The sequence below is a fragment of the Petaurus breviceps genome, unplaced genomic scaffold, assembly GCF_028583685.1.
Source record: "Petaurus breviceps papuanus isolate PSGF00001 unplaced genomic scaffold, PetGlider_PUasm1.0 90919, whole genome shotgun sequence".
Taxonomy (NCBI): domain Eukaryota; kingdom Metazoa; phylum Chordata; class Mammalia; order Diprotodontia; family Petauridae; genus Petaurus; species Petaurus breviceps.
Genome location: NW_027187378.1, coordinates 23,292,814 through 23,310,866, shown reverse-complemented (window position 1 = coordinate 23,310,866; position 18,053 = coordinate 23,292,814). Strand labels below are relative to the sequence as shown.

At 39.3% G+C, this 18,053-nt stretch overlaps 1 protein-coding gene across 1 annotated transcript in view; it reads left to right on the top strand.

The window, feature by feature from the left end:
* ACOXL (acyl-CoA oxidase like) overlaps nt 1-18,053 on the top strand; it is a 553,504-nt gene that overhangs the window by 100,599 nt on the left and 434,852 nt on the right. The window lies entirely within an intron of this gene.

The following is an 18,053-nucleotide window of genomic DNA, read 5'->3' as shown; positions in this document are numbered from 1 at the left end:
CTTTTATGTTATATCTTCCTGTAATTTCTAGTTATTGCTTCCAGTACTGTTCTCTGGGACCAAATAGAATAAGCATGGTAGTACATTCCTGTAATTCCTACTATTGGGGAGGCTAAGGCTGGTAGATCTCTTGAGCTTGGGATTGCTGAACTGCATTGTGTTAAGCCTATTGGATGTCTGTGCCAAGTTTGGCATTAATATGATGAGCCCCCTGAGAATGGGGCTGGTGAGGCCACCAGGCTGCTAAGAAGGAGAGAACTGGCCCAAGTCAGAAACAAAGCAAGTCAGTCATGGGCCAGTCAAGATGAGATTGGCCCCATGAGTGTCTCCTATACTTCTAGCTTGAGTAAGCTAAGGAGATCCAATCATTTTAAAAGAAAACATAATCACTCTTCCACCCACCAAATATTCCTTGCCTGAAGACATTAAATTGTGTCTGTCAAGATTTTGGTGTTGGGCATCTAAGAAATGCTTCTTGGCTTGACTTCATCCATCCACTTACTTTACAGATGAGGACACTTAGGCCAAAGGTTCACAGTAGTGACAGGGCCAGGATTTGAACTGGATCCAAATCCAAGGCTTTCACTGTACATTCTTCTGGCCCCAGTTCTTTGAATGTGCATCAACTTGTAAATCAGCAAAGAATCTATAATTTTATTAGTGTGTAGAAGTCTCAGTGTAGAAATTCTCTCTGCCAACCTAGATAACACCTTATGTAGAGCTTAGTAGATGTGTCCTGGGACACATCTCAGAGGTAAATGACTTGCTTAGGGTTACACAGGCAGTTTCATAGATGGCTTTGGCCATCAAGCATTGTTAGGAAAATTTTCCTAACAATTAAATTCTGTTTGGGGAAAATGACTCATACCAAGATAAGTCAATAGAATATACTAAGGAAGGAGGAGGGAGAAAGATAGACTGGAAAGTAATTTAGGATAGGGATATCAGAAAAGTCCTCATATAGGAGATAGCTTTTGAGCTGAGCTTTGAAGAGAGCTAGGGATTTTGCTAAGTAGAAGTGAGAAGGGAGGACATCCCAGAAATCAGGGATAGCCAAAGGCATGTAGACAGGGATTGGATTGTCATTAATCAATAAACATTTATTAATTACCTACTATGTACCAGACACTGTGCTAATCACTAGGGATACAAAGAGTAGCAAAAGACAGTTCCTGTCTTCAATAACGAGTTCTCAGTCTAATGCCCCCATGTCAGATAGGAGCAACAGTGAGTAGGCCATTTGGGCTGGAACGAGGATTCTGTGAGTAAGAATAATCTATAGGATGTGCTGCAGCCAGTACTTAGCAGCTTCCGTGAGCTGATTGTTAAATTGGCAGTGTGAATATTTATACTTCAGGAGTTAACAGATACTACAAATCAGGGCCTGTTTTCATTGTTTTATTGATTTTCTGGACTTTAGAAAGTGATGGAGAAAATGTTACCAATGCAGATTAAAATTAAAACCATGACACATATATATATATATACATATATAATATATATGTAATTGTTTTTTTTTATGTTTTTTGGAGACCTGGATGTTAAACATTTACCAGAACACCATTGTTAATAGGTACTATTTTATATATATATATATATATATATATATATATATATATATATTACTATATATATATTACTATATATATTACTATATATATTATGTACTAAGCCTGGTAAGGTAGATTGGTACTGGTTTGTAAAAGACTTTAAATATCAAAATTTGAATTTTTTACTAGAAGCAATAGGGAGTCCCTGGAGATTTTTGAGCATAATTTGACATGTACTTTAGGAATATCTCTTAAGCAGCCATTGCCTCGTTTTCTTGATTGTGGTAACAAATTGAATTTTTGAACCCAAGTGTTAGATTTACTTTACATTTATCCCTGATAAATTTCATCTTATCAGGGCCAGCTAACACATAATTCCAGTCTGTTCAGATCTTTTTGAATCCCAGTTCTGTCATCCAACATATTAGTTATCGCTCCTACCTTCTGTCATCTGAAAATTTGACATACATGCCACCTGCACTTTAAGGCATCGATAAAAATGTTAACCACAGTAGTTGCATGGAAAGGATCCAGAAGCATTCCATTAGAGACTTCTCTCAAGGGAAAAACTGAGTTACTGTGTCAGCGCTCTATAATACTGGTTGTTTAGCCAGTGTTAACTGGCTACCTACCTATGTATTCTCATCTAGTCTATCTCTCTTGTTCACAAGACTATCATGGGGTTCTGCTGAAATAGTGGCATACTAACTTTGTTTATGGTATTTCCATGATTCACCAGTTTGGTGAACTTGTGAGAGAAAAAAGGGAATCAGGTTAGCATATTACTAAATCCATGCTGACTTGTAGTGATCGCCCATTTCCTAAATGGACACAAGCCATCAGTCATCTCTTTGATAAAGCATTTACACATTTTGTCAGTAATTGATGTCAATCTTGCTTAGTTTGTAGTATCTACTACCAATACTATCTACTATACTACTGATAAAATCTACTACTGATAGTATCTACTATACTAATAGAATCTACTACTAATAGTATCTATTATACTGCTAATAGAATCTACTACTAATAGTTGTATAGAATATTATCTATTATTATTATTAATTTTAATATTATTAATATTTAACTAATAGAATCTACTAGGCTACTAATAAAGTCTACTTTTTCCCGTTTGAAAATCAGGAAATGTTTTCTCATCTCCATTCCCACAGTACCTCTTCCATTCTTCATGATTCCACAGAGATTACTGACAGTGATTTGGCAATCATAGGCATAGCACAATGCTTTAAGATGTCAGCCCATATTTGGAGTCCTGTCTGCACATCTGGGAGCCAAATTTCAGGAAGGACATTGCCAAGCTATAGTACATCTGGCAAGGGTGATCAAGGTAGGGAGGAGAATAGAAATCTGCCGGGCTGCTTAGTTTAGAGAAGGGACAACTCTTCAAGGATGTGATTGTGATATCTAAATATCTGGAGGGTTGGCCACGTGGAAGAGGAATGGTGAGCCTTGTCTGTTTGGCCTCAGAAGGAGATCTAGGAGGAAAGTTCTAGAGAGAAAGATTTTGACTTCAGATAAGGAAAAATTTCCTAACAATTAGAATTGTCTCAAAGTGGAGTCAGTGGTTTCCCCCAAAAGGAGCTGAGTTCTTCCTCATTTGGAGTTCTTCAATCCGATGAGGCTTTGCCTTCTCCTAGGTCCTTTGCTCAGACACAGAATGGCCTCTAATACTCTTCTGGTTCAGAGATTTGAGGATATTTCATTTGTTTGGTATCTTGGGTGTCATTCATCCAGGTCATGTATCTTGCACTCATTGAGGGTGATGAGGAGCTCCCTTCCCACTTCCCCATTCATCTTGCTTTCAAACTTAGGATTTTCCAGGCAGATTGGACTGAAAACCTTTCATTAGAAATGCCTTCTAAATCCCATTTGTCTAATTGGTTCCAAGTACTCTCTCCATCTCAATTTCTGCTCTGGGCAACAAAAGCCAGTGGAGAGGGAGAAGAGGCTACCTCACATGTACACAATCCCAGTGTCAACCCCTTATGATGTTCCTTTTCTTATTGGGGGAAGCAGTTTTCCTTTGACTACTAACCTTGCTCTGTGCCCTAGTGGATAGGATGTCAACACAAAAATTGCTAATGTATACTTAACACTTGTTTACTAAGACCTTCAGGCCTTCCTTACAGTTTTATAGCCTGATTACAAATATACATCTTAGATTAAAAAGTATGATCCTTTAAAAAAAATCAACAACAAAAATCAAACCCAAACTTAATTGTTTTGAAAAAAAAATCAAATACAACATAAATTTTTTTTAAATAGAGTTATAATGTTGTTTCCTTATAAGTGACTTAGAAGTTCTACTATAAACACATGTTCAGGAAGGAACAAATTATTCCACATCAACTACATTGTGTTCCTAATCCATTTTGGGGTGTGTGTGTGTTTGTGTATACATGCACATGCACACATGTGTCTGTGTTTAACAATGGGGGTAGGTGGTCTGCTGCTAATTTTTGATGTTATTCCAGGCCTCAGTCATGCCTGCTTATATCACCAATGAAGAACTGAGATAGTTTTGTCTTGAAATCACTGGTCCTGAAGTTAGGATACTGGCCAAAAATTAGTGAAAAATTTTCCTTCCAAACTATATGCAATCAATCAATGACTCATTTTCATAGCCACAGAGAGAGGTAAATAAGAGAAGCCATATTAGATTGAAATTGCATTTAGGGAATCGGCTGGAGAGAAAAATGATTCCAACTTTATATAAAGTGGTAATAGCAATATCTACAAATCTGCAAGTTTAAATGACAGAATCCTTAAGAAAACCCTGGTAGTGTCTCCCTGAGGACAACATTGGAATAATATGGGGAACATATGCCTTCTGAGGGCTATGAAGCCTAATTTAAGAATCCTACACTAGTACCAATTTCAGTCTGTGTGGAAATGCATGAAGACCTCATGGCTGTATAGTTTTTCAATTTGAGTAGAGCCTGTGAATCAAAGCGCAGTTGGAGTTAGACAAGGGGTGAAGATGCTCCAAGAGAAAGACATGATTTTTTAAAATAGCTTTTAGAGAAGGCAAACAATGTTGTGGCCAGTCAAAAAAGTAGATAATAATAAGAAGAAGATATTCCCACCATCCTCCATTTACTTCTGCAATGCAGTGGAAGCTGATTCCAGGGCCTAAGAGTATATTAGAAAAATCAGAGTCTGAACAGTTTCTTTTGCAGATAGTTTACAATTCCAGTAATCTAGGTTGGGTAAGTCTCAAGGAAGAGGATAAGGACAGTTTTTTTTGCTCTGGGGGTCTGAAGTGGGGGAAGGAGGAGTGGGGAATCTGTTCACCCCTTGCTAACTAGATTCTTAACTCTATTGTTTCTGTGCTGTTGGAGGATTGCAAATGCTGTCATTATCCTTTAAAAAAAATACCTTAGAGTAAAGCCACCTAGTTGGGGTCATTTTCCTTAAAACACACATATATTCTCCCCTTGTTTATCCCTGTTCCCAAAGCTTCCTCCTACTCACTGATCAGAAATAGCAATACCGAAAATCAAACACTGACTCCGAGGTAGAGAGGTGGTCGGAATGTTTGAAAGCAGTGCTCCAAAAGTTAACTGCACCCTTACCAACACCCTGTGTGAGATAAATCCCCATGACACCAACATGAGCACCTGCCACCAGTCTCCCACAGCCCCCTCACTCCCCCTCTCTTGCAGAAGGAGAGCTTGTCACATGATAATGGGATCTGGCTGGAGCTCTGGTGGACATTAGATCCATCCTCCACTTTTGTGGCCCAGCTGATTTAATCAGCCATGATAGATAGTGACCTTGGCCCGTGTGATCTCATCTCGAATGTCTCCAGTGAGGATGATTTCACCACCTTTCTTGGCAGCTCCTCCGCTCCTATGGCTATAACACATGACATATGTTTTCCTTGTTGAAACTGAAGCCTATCCCTTCTATTTTTGCTTTCACTGAGGAGTGGGGCAATGGCCCCCTTTCTTCTCTTCTGCCTCTGCCATGTATTAGGAAACGGTTACTGTCCCTTTTCACTCACAGTGATATTTTTCTCAAGGCTGGGCATGCTTAGCCCTTTTAAACTTTGCCCGGAGGCCTTATTTTTCATAGTTATCTTCCTTTTCCCTTGCTCTTCTTGGTCCTTGAATGTTTCCTTTGAAAAGTTTGCCTAAATAGGCCATCTCTCATTTGTATCTAGAATACTGTGGCAGATTCAGTGATTAACAAGAACAAAAGAATAAGAAAATTAAGATGGATGGCCAGGGAAGGGAGGGGGATTTTTGGACCATGTTCAAAAATAGGGAAGGTCTGTGGCAAATGGACAGAGGTGGGGAATCTGGGTGAAGGAGTAAAAGATACTGATATTTGAGGATTTGGGAAACCTGCACCTTAAGGTTTTTTTGGGGGGAGGGGCTCACCCCCAAAATACCTCAGGTAGTATTAGAGAGGTATAGCATTGAAAGGGGGAGAAAACCTTACAGTAACTAAAACTTACAGTAACAAAAACTTGTTCCCCCAAATCAGAAGTTATCCCTTTCCATATTGTATTATATTAGTTAGGTTTTACTCTCAATTCATAGCCACAGAATCTCTGAGCTGGGACGGACCTCAGCAACGATCTGGTCCAACCCATATGGTTCACTACTTTTTACTAATACAATTTGTGAATGCCTTTTGTCTTTACATCTTAGTCCTTTCCTTCCTTCCCCCTGCACCAAACTCTCCCTTGTGGAAAAGCAAAACAATTGAGCAAAACCATCTGATTCAGAAGCCATGACTGACTGTATACAGGATTCTGTCCTGGTAATGCCTCGTGTCTCTGCTGTGAAGGTGGAGTCATAGTTCATTCTCAACACCTCTTCTGATTTTTCTTTGTCTTATTTATTTAACTCCTTTCTAGTGGGCTTTTTTGTTTGCATTTTTGCAGTCTTTTTCTATTCTGTTCTCCTGACTTAGCTTATTTCAAGTCATGCCTTGACACAGCTCTGGGCAGATTCCTTACTTTCTCAGTGCCCAATGCAACTCCTCAAAATGACATTCATATTCCAATAAGAAATGATAAGCAGTATATTAATAAATGGAGCAGCTAGTGCTGGGCCTGAAGTCAGGAAGACTCATCTCCCTGAGTTCAAATGTACTTTAGGCATGTACTAGCTGTGTGACCCTGGGCAAGTCACTTAACCCTGTTTGTCTCAGTTTTTTTCACCTGTAAAATGAGCTGGAGAAGGAAATGGTGAACTATTCTAGCATCTTTGCCAAGAAAACCCCAAATGGGGTCATGAAGAGTCAGATACAACTAAAATGACTGAAGAGCAGCAATAATATTAACAAACGGTATAATGATAATTCAGGAAGAGACATGGGTTCAGGTGCAGCCTTTGACACTTACTTGCAGGGTGACCATGGGAAAATTTCCATCTGAGTCTTCCCTAGACTTGTTATCTTCATCTGTAAAATGTGGACAATGTTACTTACTGAAGAGGGTTGTTGTGTTGCTCAAATGAGGAAAAATATGCAGTGACCTTTGCAAATATTAAAATGCTGTGGCAGTTGCAGCCATGACCAAAGGAATGACAAATGCCTCCATTTTCCGTCATTCTCGTATCACTGTTGAACTCAGTGAACTAGTCTTCCTCATGAAGCAGTTGTACGGCACTTCCTCTGGCAAACCTACTGATTTTAGTCTGGGCTATTTATTGCCAGCCAGTTGTGGTTTCCGAGGGTAGAGATCTGCATGCTTTTTGAAAGGTCTTGGAATTTCACTTTGCATCATTTTTCTTCCTTGGCCAGGGGTCAGTTAGGTCCCCATTGAGCTGATACTGAAAGAGCTAGGGATCTCAGGTTCACCCTCAGTAATTCCCTGAGGCCAGGCCCATCATTTCATGACCACAGTTACTTGAAGGAAGAGTGGTTTTAACCACTTTAGTGCGTTGTACCAAGTGGCAGCCTTTCCTCATGCCTTTTTCTGAAGTGTGCTGAAGGAGCTTACTGGCTTTGCTGTGTTTCATGAATGTCCAAAGAATACCTGGTGCATAACACTGAAAACCATTCAAATTGGGGCGGCCAGGTAGCACAGCGAGTAAGAGCACCGGCTCCAGTGTCGGGATGACCTGGATCAAATCCGGACTCAGATACTCAGCACCACACCCAGAAATAATAACAGGCCATGTAACCTTGAGCAAGTTACTTAACCCGATTGCTTAAAAAAAAAAAATTCAAATTTAGAAATGAGGTGAAGCTGGCAGTCAGTCAACAAATATTTAAAAGTGTCTACTATGTGCTAGGCATTGTGCTAAACTCTGGAGGCCAAATCACCAGGACTAAAGCAGCATTGCTAATAAAGGTAAGCAAATATTAACCTGTCACCAATATTTTTCATCATCCTGGCCTCTCTTCAGGAAGCCTAGAGGTGATAAATAAAATAAATATATAATATGGGAAAATATAAAAATAAATAATATGATGATGATGATGGAGAATTGACTTGTCATTTCATTGGTTAAAAAGAACTCCCAGGTGAATAAATTCCCTCTACCAATGCAGTGAGATTTTATATTCTCTATACCTTAGGGTCAGCTATATGACTATAAGGTATGCTGATTCTCTTTTCACACCTTTATTAAATATGTCCTGGTTGTATATCCAGATCATCTCAAAAAAATTTAGGGATCAGAAAGGAAGTAAGTGGGTTAGTGGTGAATGGTGTCTTCTAGCATTTCTGGGTAATATTATCTGTGATTTTCCCTCCATTTATTCAGATACCTTAAGACTTGATCCCTCAGGGCTTTCAAAATTGTGTTGCCTTCAGCACAAGCATCTTCCCTGTGTATTTGGTTGATTTGATCCCCTTTTCTTCATCTTTTGTAGTATCAGGAGGGAGTGATACTAGAGTTTGTTCTGGCCATCAATTTAAAAATGGAAGGAAACTTAGAGGTCATCTAGTCCTACTCTCTTGTTCTATAGGTGAAGAAACTGAGGTGCAGTGAGTTGGATTGATTTACTTAAGGTCACAAAATAGGGAAAACCATCGACTGTATAAATATGACTTAAGTGATGTCCCTTAGGAATATGAAATGGAAGTGATGAATAGATTTAAGGGATTAGACCTGATAGAGTGCCTGAAGAACTACGGACAGAGGTTTGCAATATTGTACAGGAGGCAACAGCAGCAAACATTTCAAAGAAGAACCAGAAAGAAAAATGACTGGTTGATGAGGCTTTACAAATAGCTGAGGAAAGAAGGAAGAACAGTTAGGTGCCTTTCAGATTGCACTGCTGGAGAAGACTTTTGAGAATCCCTTGAACAGCAAGGAGATCAAATCAGTCAATATTTAAAGAAAGTAATTTAGACTGTTCATTGGTGAAATACTGGAGCTGAAGCTTAAATATTTTGACCATATAATGAGGACTCATTGGAAAAGACCCTGATGTTGGGAAATATTGAAGTCAAAAAAAGCCCAGGGGATGGCATAGGATGAGATGGATAGGTAGTGTCATGGAAACAATGAATATGAGCTCGGGTGGACTTTTAGAGATTGTGGAGGATAGAAGGGCGTGGTGTTCTATGGTTATGAAGAATTGGATATGACAGAACAACTGAACAACAACAAAAGAGGAAAGAAGGAAAGTGAAAGGTAAAGGAGAAAAGGAAAGATATAGCCAACTGAAAGCAGAATTCCAGAAAATAGCAACTAGAGATAAGAAGGTTTTTTTAAAAAAAAATAAGTAATGCAAAGAAATAGAAGAAAACAATAGAATGGGAAAAACAAGAGATATTGTCAAGAAAATTAGAGATATCAAGAGAATTATTCATGCAAAAATGGGCATGATAAAAGGCAAATGATAGGTATTTAACAGAAGTGGAAGTGATTAAGAAGAGGTGACAAGAATATACAGAAGAACTCTAAAAGATCTTAACCTCACCAATAACCATGATGATGTGGTTACTGAACTAGAACCAGACATTCTCGAGAATATAGTCAAGTGGGCCTTGGGCATTGCTGACAATAAGGCTAGTGGAGGTTATGGAATGTCAGCTGAGCTATTTAAATACTAAAAGATGAGACTGTTAAAGTCCTGCATTCAGTATGCCAGAAAATTTGGAAACCTCAATAATGACCACTGGATTAGAAAAGATTACTTTACATCCCAATCCTAAAGAAGAGCAATGCCAAAAAATGCTCGAATTACCAAACAATTGCATTCATTTCATACACCATTAAGATTATGTTTAGGATTATGCAAGTTAGGCTTCAGCAATGTGCGAACTGAGAATTTTCCGGAAAAGCCAGCTGTTTTCAAAGAGGCAGAGGTACTAGAGACCAAATTGCCAATGTTTGCTGGATTATGGAGAAAGCAAGGGAGTGCTAGAAAAACATCTGTTTCTGCTTCATTGACGACACTAAAGCTTTTGACTATGTGGATCACAACAAAATGTACCAAGTTCTCAAAGAGATGACCCCGTCTCCTGAGGAAACTGGGGGCCAAGAAATAACAGTTAGAACTGAATCTGTAACAATTGGTTTAAAATTAGAAAAGGAGTATGGCAAGGCTGTATGTTGTCACTTTAACTTATGTGCAGAGTATAATGCCAGGTTTGAGGAATCAAAAGCTTGAATTAAGGTTGCCAGGAATAAGCAATCTCAGATACGCAGACAATATCACTCTAATCGAAGAAGGTGAAGAACTAAGAAGCCTCTTGATGAGGGTAAAAGAGGAAAGTGTAAAAGTTGCCTTGAAGCTTAACATTAAAAACAAAAACAAAAAAGCAAAACCTAAGATCTTGGCAGCTGGTCCCATCGCTTCCTGGCAAATAGAGGGAGAATGGAAGTAAGTGTCAAATTTAATATTCTTGGATTCAAAGATCACTATAAATGGCAGTTGATGCCATAAAATTAAAAGATTTTCCTTGGGAAAAAAAGCTATGGTGAATCTGGACAGTATACTAAAAAGCCGAGATGTCATCTTGCCAACAAAGTTTCAAATAGCTAAAGCTATGATTGTGACTATGAGAGTTGGGCTGTGAGAGTTGGACTATGAGGAAAGCTGAGCACTGCCAAATCAATGCTTTCAAATTGTGGTGCTAGAAAAGACTTAAGAGTCCCTTGGACAGTAAGCAGGTCAAATTGATCAATACTAAAAGAAAATAATTCATACTATTCACTGGAAGGTCAAATGCTGAAGTTGAAGCTTAAATACACTGGCCACATAGTGAGAATACAGGACTCATTAGAAAAGACTCTCATGTTGGGCAAGATTAAAGGCAAAAGGAGAAGGGGATATCAGAGGATGAGATGGACAGATAGTATCATGGAAGCAATGAACACACTTCGGAAGATAGTGGAGAATAGAAGGGCCTAGCATACTGTGGTCCGTTGGGTCATGAAAAGTTGGCCATGACACAGTGACAACACAGGTAGTTAATGTCAATCAGACTCTTAACCCAGGTTCTTCAGCTCCAAATCCAGTTCTCTTTTCTCTGTGCCGCTCTGCTTTTCCTAATTGTAAGATGGCTAACAAGTTCTAAAATAGTTGAACTTCAGTTATGTAGCCTGAAGAAGAAAAATTATGTAGAAACTTAATAGCTGTCTTCAAATGTTACAAGGAAGGTCATCAGCTGTTTGATCTCCACTGAGGAAATAACAAACGTAGGTACATGGGTTTCAACTGGAACATATGGGATTTGGGATTACACAAGGAAATGTCTTTGACAGTGAGGGTTGTTAAACATTGAATATTCTGAAGAAGGTGGTGGCATTTGCTTTCCCTAGAGATCCTGAAAACAATTCTAAGTTTTTCCCAGTTATACTAGTTTGGGTGAGTCTGCTTAAAGGCTTATTGAAATGTCCATAGCAAGAGTCTCTGGGATTAGAACCCCTGCTGAAACTCCAGTGGACAATAGTAGTGGTGAAGAGATGGTCAGCTCCTAGTTCCTTTAAATCTCCCTCAGGACTCCCATATTCTCAGGGGAAATCAAATTACTTCTGCTAGAAGGGCTGTCAGTAAACATTTATTAAGCCCTTACTATGTTCCAGGCACTTTGCTGTGTGTTGGGAATACAAAGAAATGCAAAGGGTTAACGTCTAAGGAGGTGATAACATGCAATCAGTTATGTACAAACAAGATATATACATGAATAATTGAAGATAATTCTTCAGCCCTTAGGAGGGCTGGAAGAGGTTTTTGCAGGTGGGATTTTAGCTGAAGCTTGAGGGAAGATGCAGAGATGAGAAGGGGATGGGGACAGCCAGGGAAAGGGCTTGGAGCTGGGAGAATGTCCCAAGTGAGAAGTAGCAGGAAGGCCAGGCTCAGTGGATTGCAGACTATGAGCGGTGGCATAAGCTGTAGGAAGACTGGGAAGGTAGGAAGGGGACAATTTTATAAAGGACTTTAAAAGTCAATCAGAGGATTTCTATTTGACCCTGGAAACCCAGGGAGATGCATAAAATTTAGCTGTTGCTGGGGGCTAGGGAGTGGAATAGGAGGGGAGGGGAGGTTTAGAAAGCAGCCAGAGGTCAGTGCAGGGGGCAATTTGATAGATGGGTAACAGGCATGGGCATTATGGGAAGAAGAAGCCTTGGCATAGGAAGAGGTTTCAATATTGGGGAAGAGGGAGATATCTGACTCAAGACAATCCCACCACTGTAAATTGGTTGAGGCAGGATAAGAAGTAGATAACTGAATAGTGCTATCATTCTTGTTCAGTTGTGTCTGATTCTTTGTGACCCCATTTGGGTTTTTTTTTTTGGCAAAGATACTAGAGTGGTTTTCCATTTCCTTCTCCAGTTCATTTTAGATATGAGGAAACTGAGGCAAACGGGGTTAAGTGACTTGCCCAGGGTCACACAACTAATAAATGTCCGAGGCTAGATTTGAACTCATGAAGATGAGTCTTCCTGACTCTAGACCCAGTGCTCTATCCATTGTGCCATCTAGCTGCCTGAAGAGTGCCATCAGTACCCTCTAAATTTTCTGCTCTGGGGAAAAGCTCTGTTGACCTCACCCTTGTTATGCACAGTGCTTTGTTTTCCAAAAGGTAATCAATGTGTGCATGTGCTGGTAATAATCTTTCTCTATTTCCTAGTTCTAGTTCTTTATCTTCTGTGTCCAAATAGTCATCCTGATTAAACTCTTATGAACCTTGGGAGTGATTTAATAAAATGAAGTTTTGGAGTAGAATAATAGACTCTTGGAACTGGAAGGAAGCTTACAATCAGGGTTTCTGAACCTTTCTTGTGTCATGAACCTGCTTGGAAGTCTGATGAAGCCAATGGAGATTCCTTCTTGGAAAAATGTTTTTAAATGTTAAAATGCATAGGATTACAAAGAAAACCAATTGTATAGAAATGAGGTTATCAAAATATTTTTTAAAACTCAAATTTGTAGACTCTAAAAATCCTTATTATTAGTCTCCTCTCACTCTTTTAAAGTCAAGGAAACAGATGCTCCCAAAGACGATTGACTTAACTTTCCCCAGACAGTTTTGTGCTGTGGTACAATGGCCAAGTCTCCTGACTCTCACCTGAGTAGTATGGTCTCCCTGAACTATGGCTATTTTAACAGAGGATGGTGGCTTTCTTCCCCAGGGCTGCTTAAACAGCTAAGGAGAGAATTACGCAAGATCCTCTGAGAGCTAGAACTGCTAAATATTTCACAAGATGGATACTGGTCTGAGCAGGGCAGGGATGTCTGAGGGACCAGGACCTGGTGTCTAGTGATAAGGAGCAGGAGAAGTCTGTAGCAATCAAGGTCCAGGCAACAGACAGGGTTAATGGGATTTGGCTAAAGGCTGAGGACAGAGAAATCAGCTAAGAGACTGAGGAACTGGGAGAGTGTGGAGGGGCCTTTAGGAAGGAGGAGCATTACCAAACAGAAGGTACTATTAGCAGATTCTGCCCCTGAGGCCCGAGGGGTTTTGCCCCTTGAACTTGTTCTTATTCTCTGCTACGAAGGGGGAGGCAAGACCTCACAGGTGTATTGTAGTGGAAGGAAGTGCCCCACAGGTGAAACTTATACCTGATTAAGTCTAGGGCAGAGGGCTGGGCCTTGCAGAAGGTTCTCACAGACGGTCATTTAAACTATCTCACTCAGAGTTCAACAATACGATGCATACCTTTGTCTAGGATGCTTTGACTATTGACTCACCTGGATTTTCAATAGAATGGACTGGGCAATGTCTTATGTTCCTTCTCCACCTCAGGTTTCTGTGAATCTATGAGAATGGCATTTTGTGACCTCCTAACCTAACATCACTTGCTGCCTTTGAGAGTTTGTGGTAAATCTTAATTAGATCCCAGCTGAGAAATTTTACCTGAGCCCTCAGGTGTTGCTGCTACCAGGTGTTAGCATGTATCTATTTGATAGCAATGACTGAATAGTCTGACAAGCTCAGGAATGTATAACCAAGATTCAGGGAGAGCACAGATAAAGACTCTTTTCTCTCTTTCCCCCTCTCTCCCTGTTGAAGACATTTGTTAACATTCACTATGTGAAATTTCATCTTAAATTTTGTTAAAAACCTAAAAATAATGAGTAAAAAGTAGGTGCTCAGTAAATAGTTTTAAAAGCTTTATTAATGCTATTTGATTTTGTGCCACAGTCATTTCTTTATGTAGCCTCTCCCACAAACGAACATAGAAAAACAGTTCAATGAGGCCAACTGACACTGTAATCACATTTGACCGTGTATGCAACATTACAAACCTGTAGTACCCCATCTCTCTACCAAGAGGTGTAAGGTATATGTTCTTATCTGTTCTCCAGGATCGACAGTGGTCATTAAAAATCAGAGTTGAATTGCCTTTAAATACTTCTCTCATTTGCTGTCTTGAGGATCATTTACTTTCTTTAATTTTTTAGACAAAATAAAATTTCTGAATCACAGTATTTGAGTCAGATGGGACCTTTTGTTGCTGTGGTTCTTCAGTCGTTTTTCCAGTCATGTGTGACTCTTTGTGAGCCTACTTGGGGTTTTCCTGGCAAAGATAACAGCATGGTTTGCCATTTCCTTCTCCATCTCATTTTACAGATGAGGAAACTGAGGCAAACAAGGTTAAGTGACTTACCCAGGGTCACACAGTGTCTGAGACCAGATTTGGACTCAGGTCTTCCTGACTCCAGGCTCAGCACTGTATCCACTGTGCCACCTAGCTGCCCAGAAGGGATCTTAGCAGTTACCTGATCCAGCTCAAACCCCCAAAAGAATTCCTGCCATGAAATGTGCCTGATAAGTAGGCATCTAGGATTTGTACCTTGTGTTGAGCCAAACAAAATGAACCTGATTACTGTTTTATAAGGAAGCCCTTATAATACTTAAACATAGGTATCCTCTCCCCTTTAACCTTCTCTTCTCTGGGCTAAATTCTCTAGATTCCTTCATTGGATCCTCATGTGGCTTAGTGACAAGTGTGGATTTTTGTTACCCCCTTCTTGGTATTCTCTTGCTTATCAACATCCTTCTTAAAATCGGATTCTCACAACCGAGGGTAAGGTAAATAGAGACTCTCACTTCCTTATTCCTAGATACTAGCTTCTACTAATGTGCCCCAATGTTGCAATAGCTTTTTGGGGCCATTATATTTCACTGCCATTACATATTCAGCTTGGAGTCCACTAAAACTGCCAGATCTTTTTATGACAGGATTTTTTTTAAAGTTGCTTCCTCAAGATTCTACAATTTTTAGATCTAGATCTGGAAGCAAACTCAAAGGTCAGCTAGTCCAGCCCTTTTGTTTTAGCTATGTGGCTACTGAGGCCCAGAGACTTAGTAGCTGTGTGACCCTGGGCAAGTTCCTTAACCTCATTTGCCTCAGTTTCTTCATCTGTTAAATGAGCTAGAGAAGGAAATGGCAAACCACCCCAGGATCTTTGCCAAGAAAACCCCAAGTGGGGTCATGAAGAGTCAGACATGACTGAAATGACTGAACAGCAACAACAACCCTGAAGCCCAAGGAATTTATGTGATTTTTCCAGGGTCCTACAGGTAGTAAATATTAGTAGTGGGATTTGAATACAGATTCTCTGACTCCAGAGCCATTATTCTTTTCATTATACCATATGACTCCCTATGTCTCTTCCATCTTATACTCATGAAATCATTTACACAAGATCAAATATCCTTAGTAAATTTCTTCTTCTTAGATTTCAGCCCAGTGTTCTAGCTTGTCGAGATTGTTTTGGATCCTAACTGTGTAATCTAGTATTTTAGATATCCTTCTCAGCTTTGTGTCATTTGCAGATCTGATAAAAATATTAAATAGCCCAGGACCAAGGGCAGATCCCTACACTACCTACCTCACTAGCATCATCCTGCCAAGCTGACATGAACCACTACCCTTTAGATTCTCCCATTTAGAGTTCTAAATTCATCTAATTGTATTATCATCTAGTCTACATGTCTCTATCTTTTTCATAAGAATATTGTAAGATACTTTATCTAATACTTTGCTAAACTTTAGGTGAACCGTATCTGTAGCATTCCCCTGACCCACCAGTTTAGTAGCTCTGTCAAAAAGAAAAAAAAAAGGAAAGGAAATAAGATTAGTCTTTTCTTAATGAAATCATGCTGGGTCCTTGTGATCCTGGTTTCCTTTTTTTGTTTTGTTTTGTTTTGAAATAACTATCCACTAACCATCTCTCAAAGAGTCCTGTAGGCAATTCTGGCAGGAGCTGAAGTCAAGCCCATTGATCTGAATAAACTATTCAGTCAGTCAGTAAGCACTTATTAAGTGTCTATTACATACTAGTCACTGTGCTAAGTGATGGAATACAAAGGCTAAAGACAGTCCCTGCTCTGAAGGAGCTCCCAGTCTAATGGAGGAGACAGCATGTTGACAACTATGTACAAACAAGACATATACAGGATAAAGTACAATCAACAGAAGGAAGGGACTAGCTTTAAAAGGGATCGGGGAGAGCTTCATGTAGAAGGTAGGAATTTAGCTGGATTTTGAAGAAAGTCAGGTAAACCAGGAGGTAGAGATGGGAAAAGAGAACATTCCAGACATGGAGGACAGCCAGGGAAAATGTCTGGAGGCTGGAGATGAAGTGTCATGTTCCAGAAACAGCTCAGAGACCAATGTCACTGAATTATAGAGCACATGATAGAGAGCGGGAGTGGAGTATAGTGTAAGAAGACTGGAAAGATTGGATAGAACCAGATTAAAAAGGATTTTAAATGCCAAACAGAGGTTTTTATATTTGATCCTGGGGGTGATAGGGAATCGTTGGAGTTTATTGAATGGGGGTGGGAAGAAGGAAACATAGTCACACCTATGCTTCAAGAACATCAATTTGACAACTGAGTGGAGTTTCTTTCACTGTAGTGGGGAGAGACTTTAGGTGTGGAGACGGACTGTATTCTTGGGTAGCAGCTCCTTGTTAGGAATTTTTGGCCCGTCCTTTCCTGTCCAAAGACCATTCACTTTAGCAGACAAAATAGAATTAAAATAACCGAGCACCTCTGCCCCTTGATGTGGCCAGTAATCGACATCCCATCCATCCTGAGCTAAGTTCTGACCCTTGTTCTGGTCTTCCTCTTTCCTCTAATTAGCTAAAACTGTTCTTTTTCTTGTCCTGAGTTTTCCTGCCTAGTCTCAGGTCATTCTCAACTTTGGCCTACCTCATACTCTTCTTACAGGACAGTGCTATGCTTTTGTGTTAATCTTCTGTCACCTCTTCTTACTTCAAACCTTCAGAGGTAGCTCTGAACAATCTAAATTGGTTTGTGAATTCTTTGTGTATTCAAATCAGTCTCTAGGCACCTCACATTGCCTTGTTTGTCAGAATTGTCTTTGTATAGGAATTTGATTCCATGAATATTTTTTAATCTCATTTTTTAAATGAGATAAACCATTCCCCTGTGATTATCATAATATTAATAATAACTAATGTTGGTATAGGATTTTATAGGTTACAAAATATTTTCCATGGCAAAACTTACGGTAAGCATAGAGGATAATTTCTACTTATTTTATAGAGGCCCAAAAGAAGTTCAATAATCTAAAAAAATGGTTGTTTTCTTAATCTAGTTTTAGATTTTCCCATCACTAAACTGAACAACTCTCATTCATATAGGGCTACTTAGTAAATACCAGAGTTTTCCTATAACCTCTAGGATCAAATATAAAAACCTCTGTTTAGCATTCAAAGCCCTTCACAACCTTCCTTTCACCTCAGTTTTTAGTCTTTCTACTTTATGCCCAACCTTATTCTCTGTGATCATAGGACACTGGACTTAATCCATGAATAAGACCCTCCCCATGCCTGGAACATTTTACCTTCTTATCTATACCTCTTGACTACACGGGCTTCCTTCAAGGCCCAGCAAAAATCCCACCTTCTCAACACAATGTATAATTTTATTATATAGGCTTTCTTGAAATAGAAATGTATTGCTATATATATTTTGAATCCTCTCTTACATTTTACCGTGCACATGACATGTTTCTTTTCTTATTTTATATTTGTTTTAATATTTAAGTTTATAATGTTTCTTTTTTTGCATCATGTATTTAA